The 17,014-nt window shown below is 49.0% G+C and overlaps 1 protein-coding gene and 1 pseudogene across 2 annotated transcripts in view; both read left to right on the top strand.

Annotated features, from left to right (window-relative positions):
• The first annotated feature begins 566 nt into the window (after positions 1–566).
• CYFIP2 (cytoplasmic FMR1 interacting protein 2) overlaps positions 567–17,014 on the top strand; it is a 129,496-nt gene continuing 113,048 nt past the window's right edge. For both annotated transcript variants that reach the window (XM_062188771.1, XM_062188770.1), the window contains exon 1: positions 567–651. The gene's annotated coding sequence lies outside the window, so the exon portion shown is untranslated. The remainder of the gene's footprint in view (positions 652–17,014) is intronic.
• On the top strand, positions 13,757–15,015 carry LOC133758516 (actin-related protein 2/3 complex subunit 1A-like; annotated as a pseudogene).

Here is a 17,014-nt window from a genome sequence, read left to right as displayed (position 1 = left end):
CAGCTCCACGGGACTGAGAAGCAAAGACGCCATACTCCAGCAAGGAGCGATACTAGGGAGCCGGGTCCAGCCAGTCCCCCGCCCATAGCCTCTATCACATCACCGGGCTCCCGTCCTCACTGAACTGCTCGCGGCTGGACCTGGACACGGGCCAGGGTGACTGATGCCCGGCGCTCCCGATAGACGATAAGCCCCACGAGGGCAGCAACCGTGTCTTTTACCAATGAGCACTTGAGAGACACGTGCGGGCAGTCCCTGGCGCAGCAGGTGCGCGTTCCTGGCGTTGGGGGCAATGCGAAGTCCTCCCTCCCATTTCCAACACCGGAGCAGGGCGATCCGCGGCCCCGGGGCGGGAGCCCTGGGCTCTGAGCGGCCCCCTGAGCCTGCCGTGCGGGCCAGAGCTGCGCTGGCCGCACAGTGGGCGCCTCAGGAGCCCCTAGCCGCAGCCATTTCCTGCTCTTTGTGTGACAGCGGCGGCGGCGGAGGGGCAGGGCCTCGCGGCGGGGGAGGAGCCGGGGCCTTCGAGGGGCGGGACCGAGGGCGGGCCGAGCGAGGCAGCCAGCGGAGCCGAGGCCGGCAGAGCATCCTGCGCCCCGGCGCGGGGCCCTGCGGTAGCCTCGGGCCCCTCCCCTGGACCTGCCACAGACCCAGGTAAGCGGCGCTCTCAGGCCTCGGAGCCGACGGGGGGCCGGGATGCTGCTGGGGACCGGGATGCAGCCGGGAGGATGCGCGAGCCGCTGGCGTCCCTTTCCCAGCCCGCGGGGGGCGCCCCACCTAGCGCGGCCTGGGAGCCCCCGCAGCTTCAGGCTCAGGGCCTGGGCGCCCCTTTCGCCTTCCGGCCCACTGTGGGCCTCATGGCGCTGACCCTCTGCCGAGAGGCGCTGGCACAACGCGGAGCTAGGGCGCGGCGGCGGCGGCGGTGGCGGCGGCCGCAGCAGCAGCAGCAGGTGCGCGGCCTGGGCCCGAGCCGCGGGCCCGGGAAGAGGCGGCGCTAATCCCAGAGATCGGAGACACCTGCCGCGGCCGCGAGCCGGGCTGCAGCCACGTCTCAGCGCCCAGGTACTGCAGAGCCCCGGCCGCCGCCTCTACCGCCGCGGCCACCATCACCTCCCCCAGGCCAGCGAGAGCAGCCTGGGCCCGCCTGGCATTCGCCTGGGGCACACAGAGCCTTGCGGTGAACGTGAGAGGGGTGGGGCGAGGGACGCAGCGGCGATGTTGGGGGTGGAGGGCGTTGGTGAGGGAGGAGGCGCATCGGACCTGCTTTGAAGCTTGGGGCCTGCTCTGGCATCACTCTCCCCCGGTGTCTGCGGGCTGGGAGGAGGTGGGGGAAGGGGCGAGTGGGCTGGCTCGTGGGAGAAAGGCTGGATTTTCTTATGCTCTGAGGAACCGGAAAGATGTGTCCCTGTCTGTTATGCTCACCGGTTCTCAGACCAGCTCTACTACCCCCGCAAAGATATAGCCACCTACATGTACAGGGAGATACAGTTCTCTATACAGAGGACCCCCAGCTGGCAAGGACACCGTGACTGCACGAGGTGCCCTGCCCGGCCCAGGGAATCTGATTTTGATCTATGCCAGCCTCCTTTCCACAGCACATGGAAACACTCAGGTGCTGATGAGACATCAGCCATCCTCCCAGCTAGGCCCAGAGCGGGGCAGGGATCTTCCCCCGGTGTAGATAGGAAGGGCAGATTAGGAGAATGCTGCTTTCTGTGCTCCAATTTTCCACCTCCTACCAGCATCCTCATCAAGGCAGTGTGTCTCACATGTCTCCTGGATGTGGGCCCTATTAGTACTGGTGCCAGCAACCCTGAGAGGTCAGAATCTAGGTCCATGTCCATGGGCAGGTTGTTGAAGGCCATGGAGTTTTTCTCCACCATCAGACCCTTCTCTGACTCCTACATCCATTCAGCACTGCCACACCCCATTCTCCAGTGTCAAACATGGTTTTCTGGAAGGGAGCCAGTGAGTGTTTATCTGAAAGAGCTGTGTACAAATGAATTCCCCATTCGATGCCAAGCAGATGCTTTGGAAGTCATTTGACCAGAAACAGAAGATGGGATGCATTTTAATAAGACACAAACTTCAAGTCAAAATATTTGATGGCTCAAATGGTGCAGTTCTGAACTGTGAGCTGGACATAGGGCTGGGGAGCTGGGAGCTCTTTGGAGGGAGAGTTCCTTGAAATGACAGCATTTTGCAGCTGTCAGCTCTGTGTTCAGCAAGGATAGCTTTGGTCCCTGAGGGTAGGAATACTGTAGGAGTGAGAACACGTGCGTGTGTGCGTGTGTGTGTGTGTAAATGGTCAGGGGTCATGGTCCCCAGAGAGATTTGTTGAGCACCCACTGCCCACCTGTGGGATGTGAAACTTTTGCATAGAGAGTTACTCATTGGCACCAGCTGCCATCTGCCAGGGCGGTTATTAGGCCAAAAGAAGAGTGTGTTATTGCTTACAAAGCCAGTGCCTCTAGCCACTTCTGTACTCTGAGCCTCTGGCTGGGGGCATTAGCTCTCTGCTCACTAAGCTTCTTTATTATATTTCCTGACCAGTTGTGACCGGTTCTGTAGGCACCCAAGGCTGTCTTGTTCATTCCCTGCTGGAAAATGGAAAAGGAAAAGCTTGCTTTAGGCACTAGGCCAAGAATGGGGTATACAATCCAGGAGGGTTTGGAGAGTGTTAGTTAAATCAGAGACAGGCCCCAAGCAAGATGTAGCCATGAGTGTGAAGTCTGGTGAAGGGCCCCAGGAGAACACTGCACGTCCCCTCTGATAAATCATGCCCCCTTGGGTGCGGAGTGGGCCTCCGCTGCTGCCATTGACTGGAAAGCCGAATTAGGTGATGCATAGACAAGAAGCTCATTAACATGGGGAGCAGCACTCCTGGAGAACAGTGCAGGACTCCAGTCCCCATGTTGGAGGCTCAGCCTACACACTCCGAGAGGCTTGTTCTGGCCACTGTGGGCCCCGGGGTCCCACCAGGAGCTTCACAAAATGGCCTTTTGTAGCCTCCATGTGGCCACCCTAACAATGAGTCTGTTTCTTTCCTGGCAAGTATTAATTATTCACTCACTGGTAGTTGACGAAGCCAGACATCAGTCACCCCACTGGAGCTTTTGTGAAAGGCCTTTGGCCTTGTCATTTTGAGCAGGGCCACGTCTAGGCCCCAAAGGACAGCCTGCATTGGCAGTGGAGGTAGCCAGAGGGGGTGGAGCGGGCCGTGCTGGGGAGGAGCCGCTCTGCCTCTGGATGCTCCTATTGAATGGGGACCGTTTGAACGAGGCAAGCATTCAGGTCTGTTTATATATTTCTTATATAATCATTAAGGGTTCGGTTCACATGCATAGCTCTTACCAACCCCTCCACTTCCAGAGCTTCCCTAAATGTTGCTGTTTCAAAGGGAGTTGGTCTCTGTCACCAATAAACCCAGCTTTAGGTTTACCTACCAAGGGCAGAGAAAGGGAAGGTGACAAGACGTGGTGGCAGTGAGGGCTTCGGGTAGGAGGTGCCCTTGAGTGGCATGCGGAGGTGGGGAGAACGTGAGTAAGCAGGCAGTGGGGAGAGGATCAGCTGAGCAGAAGCGCAGGGGGAGAGCTCACGTTTCAACACTCGGAGTTCAGAAAGCACGTCTTCCTCTGTTCGGCATTTTGCAACCAAACAAACATGTGCAGGGCATGCTTGGCTTCCCCAGGCACACAGAGCAACACCGTGGACTTAGGACACTGGATCTATCCCTGGCTTGCTCTGTGCCTTTAAACCAGCCGTGACCTCTCTGCCTTTGCAAACTGAGCAGTGGAAAGCAGTGTGTGCACCTTGTTACCTGCCTGCAGATCAGATAACGTCTGTAAATCCCAGTGTGAGAAGAAGAGGCTCCTATAATGCATGTGTGGCTCTCTTGGACGGGTGCCCTCCGTTCCCAAAGGAACAGTTTATTCATTATATATTATGTGTCAGTTTAAGCTGAATCTGTGCCTTGTGTGCACCATTGAAGCAATAGGAAACTGAAAGGCATCTTGTGACCCAGAGATTATGCCAAGGCCCCTTTCTTGCCTTGTCTGCACAAAGACAGTGCAGAATTCAGTCAGCGGGTGTGGGCGTCGTCCCAGGATGCAAAGAGGTTGGATATTGGCTTCCTAGCCATGGCTGTAAGGCTAAGGGATGTGTGTGATGTGACTTAGAGGCTGGCTATTTAAGTCACAGTACTTGGGTCCTGGTGACAGAGGAGAAAATGAATTGGATGCACATTCTTAGAAGAACTTGTTTTGTAAAGGCGAAGCTTGGGTTCAGGCAGCATGCCTTGCAGCCGCATACTGGCTGACCGGCATGCTGATAGACTTAAGGCACTTCATGAGCAGGGCGATGAGAGGGAAGTCATTAAAACCTTTTGGAAAGGGGCCAAGAAAGACCCCATGGTGACTTCTTCAGTAGCCCTATGGGTTTTGTGTTTGCACCATCCTTAGGTCATTGCAGAGCAGTGGTCCTCGGATTCTAACCTCTGGGTGTTTGGTATGTCCATATCGTAGGCTGTCTGTTGTCACTGCTGGGTGTTGAGGCCATCCTCAGAAAGCAAAGGTGGTGGATGGGTTAGGACTCTGCCAGAGACTTCAGAGTTTGTAGCAGCTGCCTCTGTGGGTGGAATCAGAAATCAACTGGGAATGAAAGAGACGATTGTCTAACCTCACAGAAGGCCCAGCTGAGATCAAAGAGAATCTGTAGGGTGGGCCTTCATGGAAGACAGTCGGTAACTCAGGGTTAAGTGAAGGGATACCTGAGAACTGTTTTCAACTTGTGCTTTTAAAATAGATGTTTTAGGACCAATTTTGGCAAGGTGTGAGGCAAGAGTTAAAAATGAGGGCTGAGCCCTCAACCTCTTAGGCTGTGATACCTCCATATGGAAAAGAGAGGAGACCTGCTTCTTACGGTTGAGGTGGGAACTGTGTGACAGAATTTTGTATAGAAGGCCCCTCAGATCCTTATGATAATAAAACTGATGTTGTTATAGTGCTTTAGAGGACCTGTGATTTTTTAGAGTTTTTTATTTTTTAACCAGAAGACGTGAATTTGGATCATTGGTTCATGCATTTACCAAACCAATCATGAAGTGTCAATTCAACAAGCAGTGCCTAGGAGGTACCCAGCTCTGTGCTAGGTGCTGTGGGCCAGGCCCAGGAAAGATAACTAGCTCTGGCATGGTTTATGATCTAAAGAATCAGCAAATATACAGCAGTGTGTAGTGCAGTAAAGAATTAGAAGTCTGGACTGCGAGTGGCACAGTGATCCAGAAAAGCAAAGGGAGTTGTGGGCTTTGGACAAAGCATTTTGAAAGAGGCTTATCTTGACTTGGACCTCTGTAAGTGAGTAGGACTTGAGAAGGGGAGAGGGCAGCTCACAAGGGGGTAAAGACCCAAAGCAAGGCTGTCTTGGGACAGGTTAGGGCACCCTGCACACCTTGGCACAGGGGTGCATGGTGCACGTTGGGGAAATGTGGTCTCTGGCGAAGCTGTTTGTCTGGAATGACCCCACTCTGGTCCGAGGCATTTGCTTTGGAGCTGGAAGGACACTGAGAGAGGCTCAAGCCCAGTGACTCTTAACTGTTGGCTTTTTTATCCCTGCCACACTTTTTTATTGCACGTGATGGACAGTCGTAGCATGCCTAATGCATCGCATCCATAGCCAGCCTCCCAGCTCTGCCGCAGCTCCCGACTCGAGAGAGGAGAAAAACATGCACGTAGTGGCAGGATGGGGATACTTGGTACCCTCCCCACACTGACAACAAAAGGGACCTCTTTACAACCCCAGCACTTCAGCTGTTACAGAAGCTACCCACAGCAGCCTGCACAGTGCAGCAGTCCACAACTGCTGCCAGGCCAGCCTCCATGTTTTATAGCCAGGGAGACCTGTGCTTTTTGATGAGTGACAACGTGATGTGTGTGTGCATAAGTCAGTCTTTAGGCCCAGCAGTTTCACAAGGGTGAAGCTGAGGTCTGCAGGCCCCTGTCCGCTGACCACCCTGAAGTCTGTTCCCGCGGCAGATAGAGCAGTTTCCCTTTCTGAGCTTCAGCAGGTGCCTCTGGGAGGCAGCGCCCCTCCCCAGCTGCAAGACACAAGAGTGTCCCTCATGCGGCATTTGTCACAGGCCCCACCCAATCAGCAAGCTGCCTTTAGAGGCAAGTCCTCCCCTCCCTGGAGGACTGGGGCCCATGCCCTGAGTTGCTGGTAGCTGCCTGGTTTGGTTATCAACGGAAAAGCCTCCCCAACCTTGACAACACAGGAAGCAGCTGAGTAAAATGGCAACTGAACCGACAAGTCCTTGAGCCTCACTGAGATCCTTTTTTCTGCCCCGCAGTAAGCAGCAGGGAAGGGAGGCCTTCCCTGGAGGCCACGCTGAGGCTGACGGGACTCCTCTGCTCTGACCTCAGATCCCCTGGGCAGAGAGGAGCTTCAGGTGACACAGCCTCTGTTCCCAGGAGAAAGGCAGCAAGGGACTTCCACGGCAAAGGCTGCCTCTCCAGCCGGAGCTGGTTCCCAGCCAGATGTCAGAACTACCAGCAAGGTGTCCTTGGGTTGTTGTTTCTTAAAGTCAGTGCTGAAATTCGGACCAAAGCAACACAGGCACGCACTTGAAAATAATCAGGCAGTATTGAAAGACTCGTAGTGAAAAACAAGCCCACAGTGCCCGCCTTCCTCCGGGAGCCGCTGCTTCTCGCTCGCCTTTTCTTCCCGTGGTGGCCTCCAGATCTCGCCGTGATACGCTTACACTGCTGGTTCTTGATTTATCTGTTCTGTGCAAGGTCTGTTTACTTCCTGCTGTGAGAGATGAACAGTTGTCCCTCCCTCCCCTGACTGCATCTCCCATTACAGCAATAGCTCTAGTCTACCCTGAATCGCGCTTGAAGCATCCACGTTGTTGAGCGTGTGAATGACCATTAGGGGAGGGCCAAGTGAGGGCCTTGGATTGTAGTTCCTTTTGTCCATGGGTTTATGTTTTGTTGCAAAATGAGAATTCCTTGCCCAAGTCCCTCCTCTGCCTTGGTTTTATCATCCATGCAAAGAGGTCACGTAGAAAGAGAGCTGCACTCCCTTCCTGCCCTTGCTCTAAACCAGGAAGCCTGTCTCCTTGCCCACCCCAGGGGAGTCATTCCCCCAAGGTGGGCAGCCCGGGAGGTGAGGTGCAGACAGGCGGAGGGGGCACACAGGCTAGTTTGGGCCTTGCTTCCTGGTGCAGTGCAGTGGTATGGAGGTGTCTACCGCTCTGTTCCCCCTGCTGTCCCCTGTTGATCTTTGCTCACCACAGCCTCTGCTAGCAGGAGCAGCATCGTAGTCCCCAAACTCCTGCTTCATCTCCAGCTTTCTTTGCATCTCTCCTGCTTCTGGTATACCCAGAGTTTCCCAAAAGTAGTCTGAAAAACGCTAACATGTTAGAGTAACAGCTTTCTTGAAGTCGAGTTGACATACTATATGATCCACCCATGCAAAACATACAGTGAGTGTAATATATTTAGAGGGTTGTACAACCATAATCACAGTCAATTTTAGAACTTAGGCAGCACCACCTATTTCCCCCTGACATGCACTCCCAGCTTAAGACAACCACTAAATAGTTGACATCTCTATGGATTTGCCTATTTTGAGAGTGGTGTGATAAACGTATTCCATAAATGGAATCACTCAATTTGTGACTGGCTTCTTTCACTTGCATAACATTTCTAAGATTGATCTGTGTTGTAGGAAGTATCAGTCCATTTCTTTTTATGGATGAATAATATTCCACTTTTGGATAGACCAATTACATTTATCCATTTATCAGCTGGTAGACGTTTGTCTATTACAAATGCTACGATGAACGTTTGTGTGCATATTTTGGAGCATACATATATTTTTGTTTCTTTTGGGGTTGTGACTAAGAATAGAGTTGTTGGGACAAATGATAACTCTGTTTAAAAATTTAAGGAACTAGCAATCTGTTTTCTAAGGTTGCCGTACCTTTTTACGTTCCTGCCAGCAATGTTGCTTCCAGTTTGTCTATACCCTTGCTCATACTTGTTATTTTCTATTCCTTTTTATTATGACCATCCTAGTGGGTATGAAGTGTGTCACTGTGATTTTGATTTGCGTTTTGCTCATGACTAAAGTTATTCATCTTTGCGTGTGCCTATTGATTAATTGTTTATCTCTTTTGGAGAAAAGTTCAGATCCTTTGTCCATTTTAAAAATTGGGTTTCCATTACTGAGTTTTAAGAATTCTTTCTATATTCTACATACTACTCTATATACTTAGCTGATAATGTGTTTGGAATTTTTTTCCATTCTGTGAATTGTCTTTTGCTTTACTGATAGTGTCCTTTGAAGTTAAAAATTTTTTAATTGTGATGATGCCTAGTTTATATTTTGTGACACATGTTTTTGATGTCATCACATAATCCAAGGTCACAAAGATTTACTCCTACATGGTATTATTTTAGATGTTACATTTAGGTCTTTGACCCACTTTTGGTTAATTTTTTGTATAGTATGATAGAGGAATCCAACATATTAAAACAAAGATTGAGACCAGTTCAATGACTGAGTTAATAAATTTTGCTTGAGGAACCGGTACTATGGCATGACTGGTTAAAGCTATGCCTCTGGTGCTGGTTCATGTCTCAGCTGCTCCACTTCTGATCCAGCTCCCTGCTAATGCACCTGGGAAAGCAGCAGGAGATGGCCCAGGGGCATGAGGCCCTGTACCCAAGTGGGAGACCCAGAAGAAGCTCCTGGCTTCGGCATGACCCAGCCCTGGTTTGAGCCATTTGGGGAGTGAACCAGTGGATGGACAATCTCTCTCTCTCTTACTCTGCCTTTCAAAAACTAAAATCATTTAAAAACAAACAAACAAACAAAAAACACTTCCTTGAGCAAGGAAAAGGTTCTAGAACCAGGCTGCTGCAATGCAGACTGAAGGCAGCTTTGAATGCCCCTGGGTAACACTGTGGTGAGCTGCTTTTATAACTAGAGAGACAGGAAATGAAACACAGGTTACCTGATTGGTGCAGTGTGGCATTTGCGTTATTTATGTATAATTTAGCAGCCCCCAGCCTGTGATTGGCCAAGGCTTGGTTGCCTAGCTACAAGAGTATATTAGGTTACAATGTGTTTGTAAACCAAGCTGGGTTGTTGTTCCCTACATATGGAGGCCACTTCGGGCAGTTTGTTTTTCAAGAATAGAGGCTGCTTTAGGCTAATTTATTCCAGTTAAATAAACTTAATTTCTTTTGCTTGTGGGTAGCCAGCGGTTTCAGTACCACTTGTTGACAAGTGCCCTTTCGGAGTCAGCGCTGTAGTCCAGTGGGTAAAGCCACTGCCTGCAGTGCCAACATCTCATTTGGGCACTGGTTCAAGTCCTGGCTGCACCACTTCCGATCCAGCTCTCTGCTATGGCCTGGGGGAAGCAGTAGAAGATGGTCCAAGTCCTTGGGCCCCGTACCTGTGTGGGAGACATGGAAGAAGCTCCCGGCTTTGGATCAGCACAGCTCCGGCCTTTGCAGCCAATTGGAGACTGAACCAGCAGATGGAAGACCTCTCTCTCTCTCCTCTCTCTGTGTAACTCTGACTTTCAAATAAATAAATAAATCTTAAAAAAAAAAAAAAGCCAAGTGTCCTTTCTCCATTGACTTGTCTTGGTAACCTCATCAAAAGTTAATTGATGGGGCTGGTGTTGTGGCATAGTGGATTAAGCCACTGCCTGCAGGGCCAGCTTACTGTATGGGCACTGGTTCAATCTCCAGCTGTTCTACTTCTAGTACAGCTCCCTGCTAAAGCCTGGGAAAAGCAGTAGAGGATGGCCAAAGTGCTTGGGCCCCTGTATCCATGTGGGAAACCCAGAAGCTCCTGGCTCCTGGTTTCAGCCTGGCCCAGCCCTGGCTATTGCAGCCATTTAGGAAGTGAACCAGTGGATGGAAGATCCCTCTCCCTCTCTGTCTCCCTCTCCCACTATAACTCTGTCTTTCAAATAAATAAATAAATCTTAAAAAAAAAATAAAGTCAATTGATGGGGATAGGTGTTTCACCGACTGGTTAAGGCACTCAGAATGTCTTAGGAGGGTATGTGGGTTTGAGCCAGTGCTGGCTCCCGCCTGCATCTTCCTGCTAATGCAGACCCTGGGAGGCAGCAGGGATGGCTCAGGTGATTTGGGTTCCCACTTAGGTGGGAGGCCTGGTGAGAGTTCCTGGCTTCTGGCCCATCTCTGACCATGTAGGCATTTGGGAAGTGAGCCAGCAGATGGGAGATCTCTTGATTTTGCTCTTGCTCTCTGTATCTCTGCCTGTCTGCCTCTCAAATTAATAAATTTCTTTGAAAAGGCAGTTGACTAGTGCCGTGGCTCACTTGGCTAATCCTCCGCCTACAGCGCTGGCACACCGGGTTCTAGTCCCGGTTGGGGCACCTGATTCCGTCCCGGTTGCTCCTCTTCCAGTCCTGCTCTCTACTGTGGCCCGGGAAGGCAGTGGAGGATGGCCCAAGTGCTTGGGCCCTGCACCCTCATGGGAGACCAGGAGAAGCACCTGGCTCCTGGCTTCAGGTTGGCACAGTGTGCCAGCCGTAGCAGCCATTTGGTGGGTGAACCAACGGAAGAAAGACTTTTCTCTCTGTCTCTCTCTCTCTCTCTCTCACTGAATAACTCTCTCTCTGTTTCTCTCTCAGTGTCTAACTCTGCCTGTCAAAAATAAATAAATAAATGAAAAATTTTAAAAAAAGCAGTTGACTATAAATTTGAGAGTTAACGTCTGCGTTCTCAATTCTCTTCCATTGATCTCTTATGTCTCTTTTTATGCCAATGCCACACTATTTTGATTACTATAGCTTTCTAGGAAGTTTTGAAATCAGGATGTGTGAGTCCTCCAATTTTTTTGTTCTTTCAAAGATTGTTTTTGCTATTCTGGGTTGCTCCCTCAAATTCCATGACTTTTAGGATTAGTTTGTAAAAAAAAAAAAAAATTAAGATTGATTTATTTTGAATGAGTTTCAGAGAGAAGGGGGAAAGAGAGAGATGGATCTTCCATCTGCTGGTTCACTTCCCAGGTGGCTGCAACAGCCAAGGCTGCACCAGGACAAAACTAGGGACCAGGGACTTCATTCAGGTCTCCCACATAGGTGGCAGAGCCCAGACACTTGGGCCATCCTCAGCTACTTTTCCCAGGTCATTAACAGGGAGCTGGATCAGAAGTAGAGCAGCCAGGACACAAACCAGTGCAAATATGGGATGCTAGCATCACAGGTGGCAGCAGCTTCAACTGTAGTTCCAAAATGTCAGTCCCCTTGTAAACTGCAAAGAAGTCAGCTTCAGCTGAGGTTTCAATAGAGGTTGTGTTGGATCTGTAGATGAGTATGAGCATCATGCCTTCTTAACAATATTACTATTCCCATCTACAAACACAGGATATCTTCTTGTTTATTTCAAACTTTAACCTTTTCAAGAATGTTTTATAGTTCTCAATTATGTTTTATACTAATTTTGTTTTTTTCCAAATAACCTGCAAACTACAAAACGTTGTTATATACTTATTTTGTTAAGTTTATTCCCACAGTATTGTAAATTTCAGATGCTATTGTAAGTAAAAATGTTTTCCTAACTTTATTTTCGGGTTCTGCACGCTGATACTGTATCCTGCAATCTTCCTGAACTTTTTATAGTTTTTTTTTAAAGATTATTTATTTAAAAGGCAGAATTAGGGAATGACACAGAGAGAGAGGTCTTCAATCCGCTGGTTCACTCCCAAAATGACCACAATGGCCAGAGCTGAGCTGATCCAAAGCCAGGAGCCGAGCCAGGAGCTGCTTCTGGGTCTCCCACACGGACACAAGTACCAAAGCACTTGAGCCATCTTCTACCACTTTCCCAGACCATAGCAGAGAGCAGAATCAGAAGTGGAGCAGCCAGGACTCGAAGCAGAGCCCATATGGGATACCAGCACTGCAGGCCAGGACTTTAACCTGCTGCGCCACAATGCTGGCCCCGAGACACTATTTTATTATTATTTTTAAATTTTATTTTATTTAATTTTATTTTATTTATGTTTATTGAGCACTCTTTATCTACAAAGACATTAACATGGATTAACTTATTTAGCTTTCAAATCCTATGAGGTATGAACCATTGTCATTCCTTAGATTAAAGAAGAAAAAAAATGGGTCTCAGAAAGGTTCTGTCCCCTATCCAAGGCCACACATCCAGGTATTGTCAGAGTCAGAATTCCTTTTTTTTTTTTTTTTTTTTTTTTGGACAGAGTGGTCAGTGAGAGAGAGAGACAGAGAGAAAGGTCTTCCTTTTGCCTTTGGTTCATCCTCCAATGGCCGCCACGGCCGGCGTGCTGTGACCAGCACCTCGTGCTGATCCGAAGGCAGGAGCCAGATGCTTCTCCTGGTCTCCCATGCAGGTGCAGGGCCCAAGCACTTGGGCCATCCTCCACTGCACTCCCGGGCCATAGCAGAGAGCTGGACTGGAAGAGGGGCAACTGGGACAGAATCCGGCGCCCCGACCGGGACTAGAACCCGGTGTGCCAGCACTGCAGGCGGAGGATTAGCCTATTGAGCCACGGCACCGGCAGAGAGTCAGAATTCTGACTCAAGCCATCCAGTTCTCCACCACGCCAGGAAACCTCTCGCGAACATGTCAGTGCTGAGCATAAGGTGATTTTAGAATACCTCGTCTTATTTTCATTGATTTTATTTTTTATAATTCTTTTCTGTTTATGGCAAGCAGTAGTGGTTTTATACTTGTGATTGTGGTATAAAACTTCCTTTTAAAATATATTTATAAAGTGGCAAAAAAGTTTATTTAGAAAAAAATATTTAATAATTGTACTGGTAGTTTCTGGACATGACTTCATATTCTATGTTGATTTAAATGGTTTGTGCTATTACTAGCTAAGGAGGAAGACTGGAAAGCTAGGAGTGACGACATGGTCACCTTCAGGTCATCTTATGTCCCCTGAGTTGTCAGGAGACTCAGGTGTGGTCTAACGTTCTTTCACTCTGCTTGTCTTCAATGCCTGATGTTCGTGGCCCTCTGCTAAGGTCTTTGCTTTTCAGTAATGGGTAAGAAGTAGTCTCATACCTTGAGTTACTAGTACATGGATGTTTCTACTCTAGGGAGGACATACTCTTTGATTTCATGAGCAAACTCTGATTGTTGGTGGCCGCCTGGACCTTAGTATCTCATGTGAAGGGTTCTGAGGCTGCCTCTGGACTCAGTGCAGAATGGAATAGAATCATTGTTACTTAGCAATGTCAGCCCAGGCAAGAGAAGTGAAAATGAAGGCTTTTATGTCCTCTCTGGGGTCTGAAAGTATAAGAAATAGAAGTGCACATACTTAAGTCCATGCTGAAGCCAGAAGTGTCAGAAGAGAGGTACACATGTCATAGAGGGAAGATGAGCGAGATTAGGACTTGGAATGTTGCAAAGAGAAACTTCATTTTGTAGATCTCTGCTTACAAAATATTGACGCTGATTACTTTAGGAGCTCAAACTTTCAACATTTCCATCACTTTGATGAAGTTCTTTCTAAAACATAAATGACTGTTTGGTATTTATATTTCTTTTCCTGGCCCTGCTTTTATAAAGTTAGTGTCTTGGTTCTCCGCTCGCGCCCGCTGGAGTCTGTTGGCATCGACTGACCAGAGTCCGCGAATTCGCCACTCCAAGTTCAACTCCAGCTTTCTGTGTTTTGAAAACACTAAAAATAATGTCTCTGCATCAGTTTTTACTAGAGCCAATCACCTGACATGCCTGGAACAGGGATCGTACCTGACTTGAATTGTGAGGTTCCACAATGACTATGCTGAACACCTTAAGGCATTAGCACACCGTTTTCCAAAATGTGCATTTTACAGTCTCACTACCAGTTCTTGGGTCCCTGCCCATCTGGGAGACCTGACTTGAGTTTCTGGCTCCTGACTTTGGCCCTGGCCCAGCCCTGGCTGCTTTAGGCATTTGAGATTGCCCTCAGTCCCAATAATCACAAAGCGCACATGTACAAAAAGAACGGGAGCTGATGGGTGAAAGCTCATGAACTCAAGGAGCCCAAGGGACACATCACAGGTGTCCACTGGGCTCCTACGAGCGACCACGTGGCCACCTGCGGGGCAGACGCAACGCCTATGTGTGGAGGTAGATGGGCCGTGTCTGGAAGCCGACCCTGGTGATCCTGAGGATTAACCGTGCGGCGACTTCTGTGCAGTGGTCGCCCCTAGAGAACAAATTTGCCTTGGGAAGTGGAGCGTGGCTCATTTCTGTTTGTTCCTTCGAGTCTGAGAATGACTCGTGGGTAAGCAAACACATTAAAAAGCCAATAAATATGCTCCAGTCCTCAGCCTGGATTGGCATCCAAACAGTGTTTTACTGGCAGCAGGATCTTGTGACTTCAAATGCAGAGTGTTTTCTGCCTACATTAAAGAAGTGGATGAAAAGCCAGCCAGGACACCCTGGGGCAGCAACATGCCTTTTGGCCAGCTGATGTCAGAGTTTGGTGGCAGTGGCACTAGTAGCTGGGTCCACGGGGTCAGCTTCTCTGCCAGTGGAAGCCACCTGGCCCGGGTCAGCCGGACAGCACCGTATCCATTGCCGATGCCTCAAAAAGCGTGCAGATCTCCACGCTGAAAACCGAGTTCCTGCCACTCCTCAGGGTGTCACTTGTCTCAGAGAACTGCATTGTGGCTGCCGGCCATGACTGCTGCCCGATGCTCTTCAGCTACGATGACCGCAGCTGCCCGACCGTTGTCTCCAAGCCGGCTGTTCCAAAACAGAGCATCGAGCGCAGTGTGTCTGCCCTGGAACGCTTCCGCAGCATGGACAAGAGGGCCTCGACCGAGGACCGCAGCACAGCCTGGAGACCCTGTGCCAGAACGGCATCACTCAAGTGTCTGTCTATGAAGGGGACACGCAGGACTGTCGCGGAGTTTGCACAGTTGGTATCGATGGAGCCATGACAATTTCGGATTTCAAGACCTTAGAGTCTTCCATCGAGGGCCTCCGGATAATGTGAAGCTGCGGGAGCCTCCGCCATCCGGCATGGCAGACTGCGGCTGCCTGCGGCTCTGCAGTTTGCAGGATGGTGGGGAAAGCCAGCCCCAAGAAAACACTGAGCACATGGCCCGCCCTGCAGATTGCGTGTAGATACCGCACGTTTGTTTGACTGTAATTGGTCAAAGTGTCAGTTTTAAAAAGCAGCAGTGAGGCTTTTTCTTTTTTTTTTTTTTTTTTTTTTTTGCTATTTCATTCCATTCTTGACCAAAACTTCTCTTTAAGTAGTTTATTATGGAAAATTGTCCACTAATTTAAAGGAAAGGGTGAGGGAAGGATGTAAATTGCCCACTAGAAAAGTAAATAAAAATCCTAAATGTGAAAAAAATAAGAAATAAAGTTAGTGTTTTGCACAAAGCAAAGTCTTTCTTGATGTCTTAAGCTCCCTGGTCATCTACTCATTGAACCAGAATTGATCAAGTTACAGATGCATGTTCACGGAAAAGTTGGGCTTGGATTAGACCCAGTGCCTACCCTCAAGGAGACGATAGGAGAGAAAATGTGGTTAGTCACGTAATAAAGTAGATGTTATGCAAAAAGAAATGTACTGGGTCACTGAGGTCCAAAGGAGAAAGTGGATCCAGAAGGGCTCTTGGAGGAATCAGAGAGGCTGCCTAATGAGACAATAATTTTGCTAGGTCTCTGAATTCTAGGATCGTTCAAGAGTTCTTCAGATACTTGTTGGGGCTCCATTGTGTGCCAGTGACAGGCCATTGTGCTATGTAGAGTTCTTGCTCTGACATTCAGTGGCCTAGACACCTACACCTGTGTGGTTTGTCTCTCTGACCACACATGATCCACTGTTAGGCTGCTACTTTCAGCATCCAGGCATCTCCAAACCTGTGACTTTATTTTACAGACTGGTATAGGCAGTACCCTAAAAGTGGTGTCAGGCGTCTGAGATGGAATTTGAAGCTCCAAGACCTGACCACTGAATAATGGATTTTTCCTGTGAGACTTTTCACTCCCAGCCCACTCAGAATGAGCTGCATGGTCCATTTTGGTACACTGCAGAATTGTTATAGATAAGCAGTTTGTCACTGCCTGGCTCTCCTACCTGTAAAGAAACTGGCTGTGACATATGAAGGGGACTCAGCTCCATGGGGCGCTGTGACCTGTGGAGCCATATCCTGTGAGCAGACTTGAGTTCCCACCACCCCAGCTTACACCCATGTTGGGACAGCAGACTCTGCTCCACGTTCCTGCTTTGGGTTTCCCCTTGCTTGGTCAAATGCCATCCCTTGAAATTTTTTTAATGGAGAGGGTCTAAGCCTTTTATTTATTCTTGTGTTTATGTATATTTACTTATATATATACATCTATTATATATGCATGTGTGTGTTGTGTGATTGTATATTTATGTGTACATATAAAACAGGGATTGGTATATATGCGTACATACACATGTGTAAATGTGTATGTAGAGTGATAGCATGTGTATAAAATATAAGGAGGCAGTCTTGGTGTAGCAATTAAGACTTCTCTTGGGATGCCTGCACTAGTGTCCCAGGACTTCAGGGTACCTGAATTTGAGTCCTAGCTGCCATCTTATTTCAGCCTCTTGTTGATGTGCACCCTGGGAAGCAGGAGATGGTTCAAGTAGTTGGGTCCCTACTACCCACATGGTAGGCCTGGATTGAATTTCAGGCTCCTGGCTTTGGTCTAGCCCACTTCCAGCTGTAGGCGACATTTGGGGAGAGAACCAGCAGATGGAAGCTCCCTGCCTCTCTCTCTGTCTCTGTTTCTCAGCTTTTAAAATAAAATCAATATTTATTTATAAAAATTATAAAATATAGCTTCTAGCTGGAGGATCATATAGATAAGGAAAACATTTTCTGGCCTGATACTGTTCATGAAACCCAAAGATGACAGCTCATCTTTCCAGCTTGACAGGCTCTTGTTCTTTGTGAAGAAGGAAAAGCAGCCAAACCAGGGGAAAAACGTGCTTGGCACCTTTGAAA

Source organism: Lepus europaeus, chromosome 4 (genome assembly GCF_033115175.1).
Source record: "Lepus europaeus isolate LE1 chromosome 4, mLepTim1.pri, whole genome shotgun sequence".
Taxonomy (NCBI): Eukaryota; Metazoa; Chordata; class Mammalia; order Lagomorpha; family Leporidae; genus Lepus; species Lepus europaeus.
This window is presented reverse-complemented; position numbering and strand designations above follow the sequence as displayed.